This window comes from Protopterus annectens, chromosome 3.part0, assembly GCF_019279795.1.
Source record: "Protopterus annectens isolate FY-2018-M chromosome 3.part0, PAN1.0, whole genome shotgun sequence".
NCBI classification, from domain to species: Eukaryota; Metazoa; Chordata; order Ceratodontiformes; family Protopteridae; genus Protopterus; species Protopterus annectens.
In genome coordinates this window covers 1,233,928,437-1,233,946,798 of record NC_056731.1, presented here as the reverse complement: position 1 = coordinate 1,233,946,798, position 18,362 = coordinate 1,233,928,437, and positions in this window count along the sequence as shown.

The following is an 18,362-nucleotide window of genomic DNA, read 5'->3' as shown; positions in this document are numbered from 1 at the left end:
AGCTGGATTTTCTGGGTTGATTTCTACCTCAAATGAGACAGCTTTTTGATCTGCCCTCACTAGTGAGGAAGTATAACATTGGGGGGAAACATGATTTAGGTTCATAGGTTAATACTACGCTAGCTGCCCTTTCAGGTCATTTTAAGTCTAGCCAGTTTTCCCTTTAAAGGTGAGAAACAAACCCTGTATCTTGTGTGTGTGAGCTGAACACCTTAACCATCATCCCAGCCCCTGATTAATGTTGTGGTGTATCAAATACCCCTGTTCTTTTGTGAGTAGATCCAGTCTATGTGAATGTTGTTGTTGTTGTTGTGTCTTTCGGGTTTTCCCGGTTAGGGGTCGCCACAGCGGAACTCCGGTCCGCTAATGATTGGCAGTATATTTTTACGTGCCGAGTTGCCAGCCCTGACACACAACCTTCAACGAAGGTATGCCCATTCACGCATGTCTCCACTCAGAAGACACTCTAGCTGAGAATCGAACCGGACAGCGTCTTACTGTGAGGTGACAACGCTACCGCAGCACCAGATCCAGTCTATGTGAATGCTTGTGGTAATTGCCCTTGCCATTTCCAAAAAAAGGGAGAACCATGGTTGCCTTGGATAGAAGGGAGCCACAACAATGATCCTTGGTGATTCCTTCTGAATCTTCAGAAATACCCTGAATATTAGTGGAAAGGGTAGAAAAGCATATAGGAACATTCGTGTTCAAGGAAAAGAAAAGCATCTGTCTCCCAGGCCTTCTTGCATGAATCCTGGAACAGAATCTTGCCAGTTAATTTTTCAGGAGGTGGAAAATAAATCTACTTGAGGAGCTCCCCACAAATAGATTAAATCTTGTCAGACCTGTATATTTAATTTCCATTCATGGAGGTCTGCCCTGGTCCTGCTCAGCTTTTCTGCCACACAATTTTGCTTTGACAGAATATAGGATACCTTTAGCGTGAGACTGTGCTGTGAAGCTATATCCATAGCTAACATGACTAATCTGCAAAGTGGGCACAACCTGATTCCCTCTTGCTTGTCAATGTACCACATGATTGTGGTTTTGTCTGTAACCACTTGAAGAGATACTGGGGACCAAGAAAGGTTCAGATAGTTGAGTACCTTGGTCAGGGCAAGAATCTCCTTGTTATTTTTGTGCTTGCATCTGCTCTTGGTGTCCTGCACTTCCTGCATATTTATATCTTCTGAAACTGCTTCACAAGCAAAGTCTGAAGAATCTGTGACGACTGACTACTTTTGAACAAGGAGGGAGAAGGGGAGTTCTGAATTTAAGGATATCTGTTTTTTCCCCCAAAAGACTTCTCTTCTGACAACTCCTAGCACTGGTATTTGAAAAGATAAAGGGTGTTGATACTGGAATCAAAGGGATTTCAGACACCACTGTATCTTTCTTATGTAGAGTCTTGGCAGGGTATCATAAGAATCATGGATGTCATGAGACCCAAAATCCTGAGGTATCCCCTCACAGTGACTGAAGTTTGAATGGAAAACCTTAGAAACAGATCTAGAGGTGTCTAGCTTAAATCCCAGGGACAGAATCCTGTGTAAAGGTTTTAAGAAAGACTTTTGAATATTCTCTTGGAATCCCAACTTGTGTAAGAGATCTCTTGCCCAAGAGTGAGATTCCTGGCGCTTTGAAAAAGACTCTAGAAAGATAAGGAAATTGCCACTTTGTGAACACACTTGGTGTAGTGGATTGTCCAGGGGGTAAGGCAGAGGACTGATAATGTGATACAAACACGCAAACCTAAAGAAAAGTTTGAAGTTTGGATGAATAAACTTGCTGCCAGGAAACTTGAAAGAGAAAGATGTGGTAACAGGTTGTGAAGTGACATCATTTTGAATTAGGGCACTATCACAACAGATTTACAAAAGAAAGATGCAGAACTGGTCTCCAAAGAATTTTCTTTCTCTGGCATTAGAAACATCCTTGATTGAATAAAAACCCTGCCCCACCTAGGAAGGAGGAACTAATTCTATCACTACTTGGGACAACAGGTTATGAAAAACAGTGGAAACAAAAGAATCTGATCCGGATGAGGAATGATCCCCTGGAAAGGAAGAATTTTTTCTGACTGCCATCTGTGACCTTGATAAATGATATTCAGAGCCTATTTGTCTGAAACTGTCTGTTCCCAAGGAGAAAAATGGAGATTCAGACTTTCTGAAAGAGAAAATGGGTCAGGGTGATGGAGATTCACAAGGTTTCTTTAATAGTCATTCAGACTAATTCGACTGTCATTACTTTTGATAGGTTCTAAATTCTTTTTGAAGCCCCCTAACCATTTCCTCTTAAATGTCTGTTTACCTTGTTGAGACTGCTTATTCTTTTTTTTTTTTTTCCAAAATTAGATGAGGAACTAGAGAATCCCTTGGAAAATTTGGAAAAAGATTGCTGAAAATTTTTACAGATTTCCCTGGACCAGCATGAACCTTTCTTCACACTTTTTGATCACCTCTGCAGCAGAGGGGCCAAACACTAAATCTCTATCCAATGGAGAATTTAAAATCTCATTTTTAACATCATCTGGGATGTTCTGAGAATGCAAGCCATGAAAACCTCCTCAAAACCGTAACAGAGCAATATTTTTGGAAGAAGAATCAGCAGAGATATACTCTCTATAAACAATAAGTAAACTAAGTTAGTTAAATTCGATTTTTCCTCACAAAAAGAAATTGTAGATAAAACATTCCTCATAGTTTGTCAGAACATATAAACCTGACAATTCAAAATTCTGAAATCAAACTTGCAGAAGTATATACTTTTCCCCATACCTATCAATAATGTGTCCATCCTTATCAAAAAATCAGGATTGGAATTAATTAAGTGCTTAGCAGCAGTGGGATCAACTTGTGTTAGGTTTGGGAATAGTGTATAACAATTTAAAAGTCTGAGGAACTTTATATATCCTATCTGTCTATTTTAGGGACACCTGACTGACTATCACGAAAATAGCAGGCAGTAATACACACATCATCTAAAGCAGACAGACCATGAGGAATGGGTGTAGATTCTAGAAAATCCTCCTATAACAAGTTATAGTATTTTCTGAGGGACTGTAAAACACAGTGTTCTCTCACTGAAAACAGAGATATTCTAGCAATAGTCTCAGAGAAAGAAAACCTTCAAAGGGAGAAATGAACTCTCCCCTGGGTCTGAATCAGAAATCTGAGGGGGAAAAAACTATATCCATCCTTGCATATTCCTGTTCAGATTCAGAATCTCAGATCTCTTCAGGAAAAGAGGAGTCCCTCTTTCTTTTACCAGAAACTATGTTACAAGTAGAATCAATAGCCTGAATTAAACCCTGAGCCAGACCCAGTAATCTACTCCTATCATAAAAATTTGAGGAGTAAATACATGTTTGGTTTTGTGTTTCTTTTTGACAGGAAAAATGGGGCCAACAGCATTACCAATGGCAGCAGCTGCTTCCCCAGGGATGGTCAGAGTATTCTTTCAAAACAGGAAAACCTTCCCTGTTCCTTCTCCCATGACCAACAAGAGTAGCTCTCTCTTGCCCACAGAAGGGACCACAACAGCTGCAGAGGATGTGGCTAACTACTAATCCATAGTAACTGTAGATGCTATACCAGAGAGATATGGGTTAAAAGATGAGTGTTCTGAGGTACAACAAATGAACATAACAGAGTCACCCACCTGTGGTTGAGGCAAATTGATAGCCTGCTAGGGTGGTGAAGGTTGTTTGCTTCTTTCTTTTTTTTTTTTTTTTTGTAGCTGGAAAAAGGACTGACTATGAAAAAGGCAATCTGTTCCATGGTCAAGGCAAAAATGATGACTCTTTTTCCAGGGAAGACAAGCAGCAATTGCAGGTAAACACTACCAGTCCTCAAAAGTAACTTTTGACAGAAAAAACTCAAAATACTATGCCAACCCCATAAAAGTAAAATAAACACAATTTCTTCACTGAAAAAAAATGTTTTCAGTTACTTTACACCACTTTCAAACTGACAGAAAAAAAAGAGTGATGTAGTTTTGAGATAGTCTATTAAAACATGACAGTCCAAGCTTTAAAATGACTTTTCTGAAGTAGAAAGTAATAAAACATCAACAAAATTAAGAAAATGGAAGTTTTTTCTCCCCAAAGGGAACATATCTGCCCAGAAAACTAAAGCACAAGTTGACCATTGATCCTCACAATCTCAGAGGAGCATACTCCTCAGTGGCAGTAAAGCTCTGATGGGCTTTGCACCTAGACTTGTCTTTTAATCAGTTCAGCTCAAGTTGCCTGACAGTTTGGGTGCATGGAATGTACCCTGAAGCTTTGGAAGCTGGCTGGCTTTATATCGGTAGAATATAATCCACATAGATAAGGCTACTGCAGCAGTGATCAATATGATGAAAATCTGTGAGTTCTGCAGTAACAGCCATGGCTCAAAGACAGCAGTATGATTGTTTAAGGTTATTAGTGCATAGGCATATGCCTTCTGCCATATATGTGAACAAATGGACGAGGATGTTAAGGGTGTGACCCCACATTATGGGGATGCCTATGCATGAAATATATTTCTCTTTCTCTTCATACTGACTACAGCAATAGATAAGGGAATTATGTATGATTAACATTTTTGGTTTGGTGGACATCTTTGTTGTTACAGTTCTTTCCTTTGCTTATAACCTAAGTGGAATGTTAATTTGGAGCAGCATAGTTTCTTTGTATATGTACATTTCTTTTAGACAAAAAAACACATGTTGATTTCAAAGCAGTTCATTATGTTAATCCTTTATCAGTCAGAATGCAGGTGATGATGGCTGTTAATTCAGGTTCCTCTCTCAGCTGTGTACTAAAATCCTTGTTAAATGGAGGAGAGTTTTTGGTCCTTCAAGTATATTATGTTTGAGTGGATTATAGTCAAAATATGTCAGCTTCTGATTTTATTTGTACTTCTCTCTACTGTCTCTCTCTGCCCTGCTCCCTTTGTGAATATTCTATTACGTACATTTATTCCATATAATATTTTGTTTTTCACAAAAATTATTACACCTTTCCAGCCTCCATCCTCTTCATTCTTTTATTGCTCACTTTCTGTTCTATCTTCTGCGTGTTTCTTCTTTTCATTTCCTTCCTGTATTAACATTTCCAACTTTTAATCTGATCAAAATTAGATAAACACACTTCACACGTGACCATGTAGGGCTTCCAAATCACGTATCATTTGTGATTGTCTTTGCACAACGGGTCATGAAGAGCATTGTCAATAAACATATAAAATTAATCAGGACTGGCACTGTTCAATGTATAACAGAAATTAAGTGCAACCATTTCCATATACTGCATATATTTGCCTCAGCTGGCATTGGGTATGCAAATAAGTTAATCATTGTCACGTGGCAGTGTGCACAAAAAACATAGGGTAAAGCTGACACCTTTCATGTGACTGTTTCTGCAGCTAAGGCTGTCAAAGTTGGCTCCAGCACTAGGCAACCTGGACAGATGCTTAGGTGCTGGCTAGATGACCTGGCATGGGCTTTAAAAAATAAAAATGTGCTGCTCAAAAAGAAAAAATCAACTGTTCTTTAAAGGCAGATGATTTCTGGAAGTGAGTGTAACAAATGTCAGCATGTATGATTTGCATCAGCAGAAACATCAGTGAGAGCAGTGTGGACATCGATGCATATTACTAGATGTCATGTGGGAGATTTGATATGTGGCAGGTACAGTGAGGAGTGAAATTGTCATCCCCGCGCAATTTGATTTGCAGCAGGGGCTAGACTGATATAACAGAAATAGAATGGATATGAATCAAGTCAAAGTGATATGTGTGCGCGCGCGCGTGTGTGTGTGTGTGTGGGTGTGTGTATGAAGCCCCAGCTTGGTGGGCATTGTCTAGTTAAGGGACTTGTTCAGTGTCAAGTCCTGATACTTTTTTATGGGTGGCAAGAGCCTTAATTCTCCAAGCCAAATGCCATGCTTCATTCACATTTTTGTGTAAATCCCTGAGGATTGCAGCCTTCAGTCATAGAGTTACAGGGATTGGGCTGCAGTTTGTCTTGTATGTAGTGCAGGTGAGTAAGGTTTTGAACTGCTAAAGACCTGCTTCCTATAATACATGATGTGATTTCCTCAGCCTTTATTTTGTCTTCTGTGTTACACTGATGACTTTACTTCACTAGACAGTATTCCCATCTGCTCCTGATAAGAGACATTGTGTACCATGGGCTGTCCCAGGCTATTTGCAAATGCATTATATATTTGACTTTTGAATTTTTGCACCCTTCATATATATGCTAATTAGTACTTCACTATACGCCATTTGAGTATGAATCCCAGCACATCTCTTGTAATTTACTTGGTTCTATTTTTACTAAATGTGAGTTTCAAGGGAAGAGAATGTTAATGTTTTTCATGCTGAGTCTCGTTTCAAACTGAGTGTTTTGATTTACTTAAAAAATAGCTGTTAGTGTTTTTTTCTGTAAAACTTGGAATAAAAGTTTTAAATGGAATCCAAATCTCTGTGATAACTGTAATAGTAAAAACAAGACCGTATGTATATTTGGCTGGTAGTTGGTGGATCAAGGTTGTAAGCTTAATTTCATGTGCTACAGGGTTTGAGTCCCTCCCTTATTGCTTACCTACTGTGTGATTTTGAGCACTCAGCCATTGCTCCTGGTTCACCCCTGAAAAGGAACTGTGTCCAATGGGCCTATATGTTTAACAGATATTAAGATTATTACAATGGTAATTGAAGAGAGACAGCCAAGTAATGGGATATTAGTATGGCTGGCAAGGGCCTGATTTTTTATCTTGTGTAAGAGTCCATTTGTCCACCGTCAAGATCTGTTGACTCTGGAGTTGTATACTGCAACAATACAGTATTATTAGCCATTCAAAGAAAAGTCAGTCCTGTACTGCATTATGTCAGGTGGGAAAGCTTTTCTTAATGATACAGATGATGTCGTGAGCTCAAAAATGAGATTTAGGCATCCTGTGAGCATGTAAGACCTCCATAAAAAATAATATATTGTATGCACTAATATTTCTGATTTTTGTGCGACTTCTGGATTATTGAACAAAAACTGCTGAAGTATTTATATTGTCATCAATTATTTTGCTTCATTCATTGCACCAAAGTATGAATTCATTTATTAATTAGACTGGATTATGTAATGCAATGTAAATGTTGCATTTTAGTAATATATTTTTGCAGTATCTTCTTTACAGACTCCAACAACCACAAAAGGGTTGACATTTGTTAGGTCATATAGTCTGCATAACCTGGAGTGATGATCAGAACCATCTGGTCTTCATCATCTGTTATGTATTCATTGTTTGCATATTATGTGATAGTCTTTGCTCTAGGTTAGACTGTGAAAGATTTCGGCATTTAGTTAAAAACTGTTATGCAGGAAGTTAACACAGAGCACTACAACTCTGTCTTGCTAATGAGCTGTGTCCTGTCATAAGGGTGCAGTCCTTGAATATTTCCTCCTTCATTTACCTACTGTGTGACACTGAGTAACTCAATAAATCAGACAGTGCCTTGGAGCAACTGGGAATTTGTGCTAGCTTCTTTAATGGCCTCCAGGAGTGCATGCCTAGTAACTATGAATCTGTTGTTGTTGTTTAACAGCAAAAAACCAAAGCGATACCAAACTACTGAAGGTTGCTCACATTATAAGTGCACAGTAAATAAAAACAAAATGTGAGCACACTAACACAACCACAAGAAATATACACAATACACACGAATTACCACATAGGTGGCAGCCCCCTTAATACAGACGAGGTAATAAGAGATCTAGGGACCCAGGTAGATAGTAATCTCTCCTTTGACAATCATATTGCCAAAGTAGTTAGGAAATCCTTCTATGTGGCCATCTAATTACTAAAGGGTTTGCATCTAGAAATAAAGAGGTTACAGTGCCCCTCTACTCGTCACTCATTAGACCCATCATGGAGTACAATGCCCCATTTGAGATGTACCTCACAAGATGCTTCCAACAGCTGGAAAGACCACAAAAGTACCTCACCAAGAGGATTACTGGCCTCAAACATATGTCCTATGCAGCCCGACTGAAAAAACTCCGGCTGTACTCAGTGGCATATCGCTTACTCAGAGGTGATCTCTGCCTGACTTACAAAGCCATGTCCAACTCAGAATTGATGGACATGCTCCACCTAAAGAAATCCAAGTCACTGCGAGCCACGCACTCTAGTAAGCTAAACTTCGCCACAACAATAAATAGAACATGCTGGAGGGATAGATTCCTGTCACAGAGACTCCCCATGCTTTGGAACAAAATTCAAAATTACATCAGTCAGAGCCCCTCACTAACACTCTTCAAGAGAAACCTTGACGAGTGGACAGGTAACATAAAATACACCCCTGGGATCACTTCATTGGCTCTGCTTGACAGAGGATCAGTTAATTAATCAATGGGGCAGCAAAAGCCAACACACTTTGGCTAAGCTTATAAATGCCCTTGGGTAGATAGCCTAGTACCTGCCTATGAATCTATGAACAATAAGAAGATTTATTAACAAGGATTTGCACTTTTGAAGGGTTATCACTTTATCAGATCCAAGTAAAAGAATAAAATCAACACAAGACACACTGAATATAAAAGAGGTTGTAACCAATCAATGACTGTTAACAATACAATAATTGTATCAATTAAGCAAAAATCATCGCCTTCTGTTTAAGGTGGGTCTAAGAGGAATACCAGAGTTTAAACCTGAAAACTGGTGTGCTTGTAAAGAAACAATCCATTTACCGCAAGCATTTTTACTTGATTACTAATATCACCCTTTCTGTTAGTGGGTGGAATTAGTTGTAGAACTCTAAAATAAAAAACATTATGTCCTGATGAATTTGCATGATTAGCTAGGGCATTGGTGAGAGTTTTATTATGAATATTGCCTAGATGGTCTAGTATGCATTCTCTTAGCTGGCATGTAGTCTTACCTACATAAAAACATTCACATGTACCACATGTTGCTAAATAAACTAGGGTATTGCTCCTACAAGTCGCCATAAACCTAGGTGAGAAAACACATCCGGTCACTGGATGAATAAATTGAGCACCTACGGCAATGGAAGAACAGGCTTTACAATTATTACATGGAAAAGTGCCCATTCTCATTGCTGGCTCAGAGACAGGGGTTTTAGGTCCATAACCTAATAACCTTTACATGTTCATGTTATTCCTGAAGATAAAGTCAGGACGCTCACCAACAATATTCCCTTCTTTGCTGTCAGCTAGCAAAATGTGCCAATTCCTTTTAATAACATCACAAAATTGGAGTATGCTACTAGAAAAGGTAAAACATACATTAGGTCTACTGATCCGACACTTGGAGTGATTATGTTGAACATGTCAATACACATCAGAAAAATATGAGACTCCTCCCCCATTTTTCCTCTGTAGAACTACTTCAGAGTGTATATGATCTACCTGTTCTCCCTGGTAGCCTCTGTTCAAAAACCCCTTACAGAGATTGCCCATTGTCTCATCCATCGTGTCATCATTCATACAAAGACGGGATACCCTTAAAGACTGGCCCTTGACTATATTTGGAAAAATATGGGAGGGATGCATACTAGAATGATGCAATACACTGTTTTTACAACAGTTTCCTATAGAGCTTTGTTTCCAAGCCACCTTGTGCATTCTTGTATAAAGTAACATCTAGAAAATCAATGATGGTCAAAAAATAATTCACAGTAAACTTCAAAAAACACAGAAGTAACTTCTAGGTAGGAAAAACAGCTAAACAACTCCAAAGAACAAAGTAAAAGTGAAAAAGCAGCAAACCAAAGACCAGGAAGGAACCGGACCACAAAACTTATAAGCTTTTGTTTGTTTAATAAAACACCACAAACTTCATTAGAAGTTCATCAGAATTCTGATGAAGTTTGTGGTGTTTTATTAAATGAATGAAAGCTTATAAGTTTTGTGGTCTGGTTCCTTCCTGGTCTTTGGTTTGCTGCTTTTTCACTTCTAGGTAGGAAACATATTCAAGAATTTTATCGACTTCACCTGCTCATAACATAAAAACATCATCCACAAATCTCACATAATGTTTAATAAACTCATTGAAAGGTTGTTGTTAAAAACATGGTCATCCTCCCATTGCGCCAACACCAAGTTGGCATAACTGTTGGCACAAAGGGTGCCCCATAGCCACTCCTAGTTTCTGCAAATAATATTGATATTCAAACAAAAATATATTATTATTATTCAGAATTAAATCTAACAGTGTATATATTAATGTAATTACACTGTGACTATATCTACTACAGTGAGCCAAAAATATCCTGATGCCATCAAACCCTTCAGAATTAGGAATCACTGTAAACAAAGTTTTAATCTCTAAAGTAACTAACATAACATCTGAAAGATCTAATCCATCAAATGAATTAAAAAATTAGAGAGAAAATGCTGTGTGTCCCCGAGGACTGAAGGGGCTTTCAACAACAAAGGCTTTAATTTATCCTCCACAAAAACAGAGAGGTGCTCAGTTATCCACCCTTGCCCTGAAACAATCGGGGGCATCGGTGGACATTGTAAACTACATCGACAACTAGTTCCACCAACTAACAGAAGGGATGATATTAATAATTAAGTGGAAATGCTTGAGGTAAAATAGATTGTATCTGTACAAGCACACAGGTTTCCAGGTTTAAACTCTGGTATTCCCCTTAGATATGCCTTAAATAGGAGGCGATGATTTTTGCTTAATTGATATAATAATTTAATTGTTAACAGTTGTTGATTGGTTACAACCACTTTTATATTCAATGTGTCTTCTGCTGATTTTATTCTTTTACTTAGATCTGATGAAGTGGTAAACCTGCAAAAGCACTAATCCTTGTCAATAAATCTTTTTGTTGCATATATTTCTGGTTGCTGCGTTGGTGTGCTCACATTTTGTTTTTATTTGTTATTGTTGTTTAGGTTCATAGGTTCATAGGTAAGTACTAGGCTATCTGCCCAAAGGTACTTATAAGCTTTGCCAGAATGTGCTGGCTTTCGCTGCCCCCTTAGATTAGTTCCCTGTGCCTCTGTCCAGCAGAGCCACTGAAGTGATCCCCGGGGTAAACTTCCTGTTTCCCATCCACTCATCAAGGTTCCTCTTGAAGAGTGTGAGTGAGGAGCTCTGCCTAATGTAGATTGGAATCTTGTTCCAGAGCATGGGAAGTCTCTGGGACAGGAATCTATCCCTCCAGCACATCCTATTTATTGCTGTGGTGAGGTTTAGATCCCTAGAGCATGTGGCTCGAGGGGATATGGTTTTCTTTAGGTGGAGCATATCCATCAATTCTGGATTGGACTTGACCTTGTATGTCAGGCAGAGATCACCTCTGAGTAGGGGGTATGCAACCGAGTACAGCAGGAGTTTCTTCAGTTGACCTGCATAGGGCATCTGTTTGAGGCCAGTGATCCTCTTGGTGAGGTATTTCTGTAGTCTTTCCAGTTGTTGCAGGTGTCTTGTAAGGTACATCCCAAATGGGGCGTTGTACTCTATGATGGGTCTGATGAGTGATGTGTAGAGGGGCACAATGACCTCTTTTGATCTGGATGCAAACCCTTTTGTGATTAGGTGGGCCACATAGAAGGATTTTCTAACTATTTTGGCAAGGTGATTATCAAAGGTCCCCAGATCCCTTATTTTGTCTTCCATATTTAGTGGGCTACTACCTATGTGGTAATTTGTGGGTACTTTGTTTTTTCCAAAGGGGATGACTATGTACTTTTTGGCATTTAGCTTGAGGCCATGGTTATGACACCAGGTATCTGTCTCAGTGAGACCCTTTTGGAGGATGTCTCTGTCAGCTGGAGAGTCAATTATAGCCCCAAGTTTGCAGTCATCTGCAAACTTGGTCAGCCATAGTCTTCCTGTGCTTGCCTGTACCTCTGAGAAGTATATGCCGAACAGGAAGGGTCCTAGGACTGAGCCCTGGGGAACACTACTTGTAGCCGGTTTAGAGTCAGACCTAGCTCCCACAACTCTTACCATGTGGGTTCTGTCTGTGAGCCAGTTGGCAACCCATCTTGTGATGTAGGGGTTTATGTTCAGGCTGGTGAGCTTGTCTATAATACCAGAATGAGGAATGGTGTTGAAGGCCTTTGCGAGGTCTAGGTAGGCTATGTGAACCACCTTTCCCTCATCTATAGCCTTGGTGACTGTCTCAAAGAAGTCCACCAGGTTTAGGAGGCATGATCTGCCCTTAACAAAGACAAACTGGGTAGGGTCCAGTGTTTGGAGGTTCCCAATGTCTCTGTTAATGAGATCAATGATGATGCGCTCCATAGCCTTGCAGGCCAAGCTAGTCAGGCTTATAAGGCGATAGTTCCTGGGGTCTGTTGTGGCTCCACCTTTGTGGAGTGGAATAACCGTTGCTGTGTGCCACTCTATGGGCACGTAGTCTGTGGAGAGGCTGAGTTTGAACAATGTGTTTAGGTGAGGGCTTAGTCCATCTTTGAGCTCATGTAGGATGCAGCCTGGGACACCACCCGGTCCTACTGATGCTGTGTTTTTGGCTTTGGAGAGGGCTGTTTTAACCTGAGTGTCTGTGATATCAGGGGCACTACATTCTTCTGGTATGGATATGGGCCCTTTTTGGGGTGAGAGGGGGGGGGTGAAGTTTGCACTGAACCTGTCTGTCAGGATGTTGGCGATATCAGTCGGTTCAGTGTATTTTGTGCCATTCTGCACTAACTCCGAGCAGATCTGGGAATTGCCACTTAGATTCTTGACATAGCTATACATTGCCTTGTGGTTATCTTTGGAATCCTGGGCAATTTTTCTTTCAAAGCTAGCCTTGGATGATTTTATGAGGGATCGTAGTTTCTTGCTGATACTGATCAGGGATGTCTTCCCCTCTTGGTATTTTACTCTTGTCTGTACTAGTTTCTTCCTTCTATTGTATAGCTTGTTTATGGCAGGGGTCCACCAGACTGGTTTTCTTTTCTTGGAGGAGTGAGTCTTGGTTTTACTTAGGATAGCATGATCCAGGTGCATGTAGAGTGCATTAGTAAAGGATTTTGCAGCTTGGGCAGTGTTATCCTTTAACATGGGGGATTTGAAACTTTCCAGCTCGGTCTTAAGTAACATGAAGTTTGCTTTTGAAAAGTTTTTCTCAATGGTTTCTTTGACCGAGGGTGGGGGCAGAATGTGGATATCCAGAGTGATTAGTTTATGGTCAGCTCTAACCAGTGAGGGGTTGATCTCCGGTGTGGAACATTGGTCGCTCATGTTGGTGATGACCAGGTACAATATGTTGTCACCTCTGGTGGGGGTGTTGACCAGTTGATCCAGGGTGTTTGAGTTTATAAATTCTAGGAAATGTTGGGCAAGGGAGTCAGTACTTGAGTAGTTCTCCCAGTTAATGTTTGGGTAATTGAAATCACCCAATATCAGGGTGTTTGGTAGGACCTTTATGTTTCCCAGTGTTTCCAGAAATGCGGAATGGGGGTCCTGGGACATGGCGGGTGATCTGTAGCAAGCTACAATTTGAATTGCAGTTCTGCCCATTGTTAGTTGCACGTGGATGATCTCTGAAGCATCGTGGTGTGCCACTAACCTGGAGGTGTGGGTATCCTTGATGAATATGGATACGCCCCCACCTTTTGTATTTTGGTCTTGGTTTTGTGGCTGAAATGTATGGTATGAGTTGTAGCCTGGTAGTGCTGGGGTGCTCTCTCGAGCCTTAAACCATGTTTCTGTTACTGCACATATATCGATTTTCTCCACACTGAGGAGTGCCTTGAGTGCATGCATTTTGAGGTTTAGACTTCTGGCATTGAGTAGCATTACCCTCAGTTTTTTGTTACTTGTGCTATTTATGGCAGTGGGTTTGTCTTTTGAGCCTTGCCTAAAAAAGGCACTATGGGGGTGGCAAGAGCCTTGGCCAGTATTCAAAAGCCTAAGGGTGACAGGTGCAAGCCATCTCTAGTGAAGCAGCGTGGCTTGTCGCGCATGTCATCCCAGGATGACAGACACTGGATCCCCTTTGAATGACACCAGAAGCTTAGCCAATTGTTGAAATTGATAATCTTTTCTTTATACCATGGTATCATTCTTGGTGAGGGCAGGATGCTACTCAGGGTCAGGGTCATACTGGCCTGGGCTACATGATCAGAGAGCTCTTTCATGTCTCTTTTCATGTAGTCCAGGGAGGTACGACTCAGGTCATTCACACCAACATGGACAATGACAGAGTCATATTTGTACTTGTTCTGGAGTGACCGGAGTGCTTGTGTTATGTGGCGGATTCTGGCACCCAACAGGCAGCTAACAGTAACCTTCCCCTTGTTCAGCCTAGTGAGTGGGATGTCAGTGTACCTGACTATCGAGTCACCTATTACTAGTGTGTTGGGTATGTTATTTTGCCTTAAGGGCTGTGATTGCATGGCACACTGGTTTTGTGAACTATGTGTTTCATGGTTTGTGTTGGGGGGTGGAGGTTGCTTGGATGTCTGCTTTGGAGGTCTCTGTTGCTTTTGCAGATTTTTATTTAGAGCCCCGCGAGTATGTTTTTGTATATTTATGTGTGTTTTTTGCCGGTGCTGGTTTCATAGGTCTGTGGTGAGACTGGTGGTATGATGCAAATAATTCCCTTCTCTTCTTGACTGTCTGGTCCAGTCTTGGGTTGAGGGAGCTTAACCTCCAGTTTGGCTGTATAATTGCATCTCTTGCATGTATTAGTGTTTAGTGGTAGGAAGAGAGGGTTGTCTGTGTACATGAGGCAGTTGTAACATTGCCTAAAAATGCCCTGATTCACCAGTTGAACCAGAGAGTACACCTGAAAATGCCCTTTGGACATGCCTGGATAGGTACAGTGAGCTGTTTTACTGATTGTCTGGTAAGGTCAAATAGAGAGTCATGTCCTTCTCTACAGTATGAGAGGGGGTCTAGTGCTAAGGTTTATTAGTGTTTGCTATGAGTTTTGAGCAAGTGCCGGGCGGAGAAGTGAATGGTTTGAGTGCTTAAGTTGAAAGCTTGTTGAATTCCAAGGGAAAAATTGAAGAGTAGACTTTGTGGAGCCGGGAATAGTTATACCCTAGCTAACCGGCGCTGCCCAGCGCTCAAAACTGTGCTAATACAGGTTTTATAGCAGGGAAATGAAAGAGATAGAAATTAGCCCAAAATGGCCAATAAACTACTAATTTCTGGGCTGAAACCACTCTTGTAACACAGCCATGAATTCAGCACTAACCTGAAAACTGGACTATACTAGCTTAGAAAGGTGGGAAAACAAGTATATATATATATTTTTTTTTCAGAAAATAAAGTAGATACAACCAAAAAACACTTTAAATGCACAGAAATGGGTATCACACTTGAATGTGTAGCCTACAACAGTTAAACAGGTAATTTAAACACAAAAACGGCTTTGTTAAAGTGCAGGCAGTAAAATAAGTACAATATGTAGCTGAAACAAGCTTTTTAAATCACAGAAACTCTAAAAAAATGGTGTTTTAGGAAGAATTAGCTAAAGGCAGCAAGAAAATGCAGAAAATTGATACTTAATCTCTCCAAAGTCTCTCTTTTGTCTCTGCTGCTGTAGAACTCTGCAGGGCACCAGGCAGGAGCTTGCTGAGCTGTATACAAGCATAAAAAATGCGGGTTTTATAGCAGGGAAATGAAAATGATAGAAATTAGCCCAAAATGGCCAATAAACTACTAATTTCTGGGCTGAAACCACTCCTCCAGGGACAGATAGGCTGCTCAAAGCTCCCTCTCTCACAGTGAATAGAGAAACTTCCTTCTATCCAAGTAAGGTATGGGCAAACACAGAAACTTGTAACACAGCCCTGAACTCAGCACTAACCTGAAAACTGGACTATGCTAGCTTAGAAAGGTGGGAAAACAAGTATTTTTTTTTTTTTCCAGAAAATAAAGCAGATACAATCAAAAAACACTTTAAATGCACAGAAATGGCTATCACACTTGAGTGTGTAGCCAGCAACAGTTAAAACAGGTAATTTAAACACACAAATAACTTTGTTAAAGTGCAGACAGTCATCCCCTACTGGATAGCGGATCTAGTTCAGGAAATGTTATGGCAATATTACCGGCACAAAGTCTTTTTAAGCTAAGCTAGGCAACTTATTCTTTAAGGGCAGCAAGCACTGCACTTGTAGATGAAGCACTGAAATGCATTGTTCTGTGATAGCAGCAACCTCTGCATTAGCCATAGTTTTCTTTATTGTGGAATTATTCAGATACATTTTAGTTCTGCAGAACTATCACCCCACTACCCTTCCTAAGGCCTCATTTGGCCACGGTCCAGCTCTGAAACTAGTAAGTCAAGTACTTTGCACAGAATAAGTGAAGAATGCTGTGGTTTAAGTCCTTTAAGGTATATACGCTTTTTTTTTTCTTTTACCATTTCAGTCTGCAAGCATATAACAATAACTGGATATTTGCTTCACTGACACCATTTAGTGTAATTGCTCCTGCAGCTCAGCCTGTAAATAAAGTATTTTGTAGAGTGCAAGTGGGGACAGTTGCAGATTTAAATCCCACAGGGCTTTAATGCTTTTTGTCGCTTTTATTCTTCCATGACGCAAGTGTATAACAATCACCTGCTATGAGCTTCACTGACACATTTTCCACAGCTGGTTCTGTAGATCAGCCAGTAAATGAAGCTTTATGTTATGTAAGCTAGCAGTGTTGTCAGCTCAAGTCTCAAAGGGGTTTATACTTTTTGTCTCTTTCACTTTGCAAGTGTGTAACATTCACAAGCTATGGTTTTCAATGAGCCCTTATGGGTGACTACTTAATAGATCAGCCTGTAAGCAAAGTGCTTTGTACACTGTAAGTGGGGAGTTTATGTGTTCATGACATATAGGGGTTGTGTGTAAGCACATTCTTGATCGAGTAGGGCTATTGTTTCCTGACATTTGCATTATAGTAGAGTTACAGTGGTCAGACTTTGGTTTCATAACTGCTTTTGGTCAATATATTGATATATTTCTCTACCCTACCCATTATGTGTTGTTTTCTTTTTTATCTTCTGTTACTTGACATTGACATCTGTGCATTTCCTACCTCTTTATCCATTGTCCTCCACATCCTTGATTGTGTCACCACACCCCTTTGCTCTCTTTTCTGAGAAATGTGTTAGTTCATGTGTCCCTACTGCCTTCTGTATAATCCAACCTTAATCATACACCCATCATTAACTTCCATAAGTATCCAGTCTGCATATATGCATCTTTTGTTAAAAACTATATCAGCACACAAGCCTTACGACTAAGCTGAATGACCACAAATCTTCTTTCTCTTGCCACATCTGTGTGCACAAGATCACACTCAGTACATTCAAGGCTCATCTCAACGGGTGAATGATACAGCTGCTTGTACTTCCATTTGGCATCATCATGATCTTCCCACGAGTCCCTGCTACAACCTCAATAATGATCTTTCTTGAGAGGCTCATGCACACTTGCATGGCCACAATCATTGCTAATGAACATCGAAGCTCATCCCACAAACACAATAAACAAAGGAGAGCCAGTCATGATCATGGGTGTAATATTTATGAATCCCATGTTTAATGTTTATTAATAAACAGTGTAGCAGTGCACCAGGGCCTGGGCCCAATTTCCATCATTTGTACATCCTTATATATTTTTTTTCCCATTTTTCTTCTTGTATGATTTGCACATCTCAGGATAATATAATTAAATCACGCAATAATTTCATCTTTTATACACATCTAATATAACTCATTTTAAAAATTAGTTTATTATATTTTTATTTTTTCGATACAATATTGAGTATTTCTCCTATAATGAAATGCATCTTTCATTATTTGCTCAAGAGATTTAACTGTTGTTCTCAAGACTAGTTATGCATATCTTCAGATCTATTTGCATGCTCTTAAAAGCCCTGTATTGCATAAAATGTTTACAGCTACAGCAGGCACAGATGTTAATGACTGCATGTGGGATTCACTGTTGCTCTTCATACTGCATAACAAATGTAGTACATTTGCCATTTTATCCACACTAAAGACAAATACATCAACCGGTATTAGAAGTGCCCATCTTCCACCTGTCAGCAGCTACTCTTTGTGGTGCATTTGGAAATGAATGGTGCTCTGAGCAACATTCAGTGAGTAGCTTGATTCAATATCTATGAGGACTTCTAGATTTGGCACAACGAGAAGAGAGGTACTGGCTAGGAAGCACAGCAAAATGCACTGAGCACAAGATAAGGTTTAAGGATGAAATGTATTTGTAGAGGTTGGGTTACTTGATTATTTCACTCCCATTCAAACAATGTTATTAGTTTTCCAGGGGTAGCCCACACTTATTTCATGGAAGGTCCAAACAACTTGGAAATACAAAATGCAGCATGCTTATAAAATTAGATGTGCAAT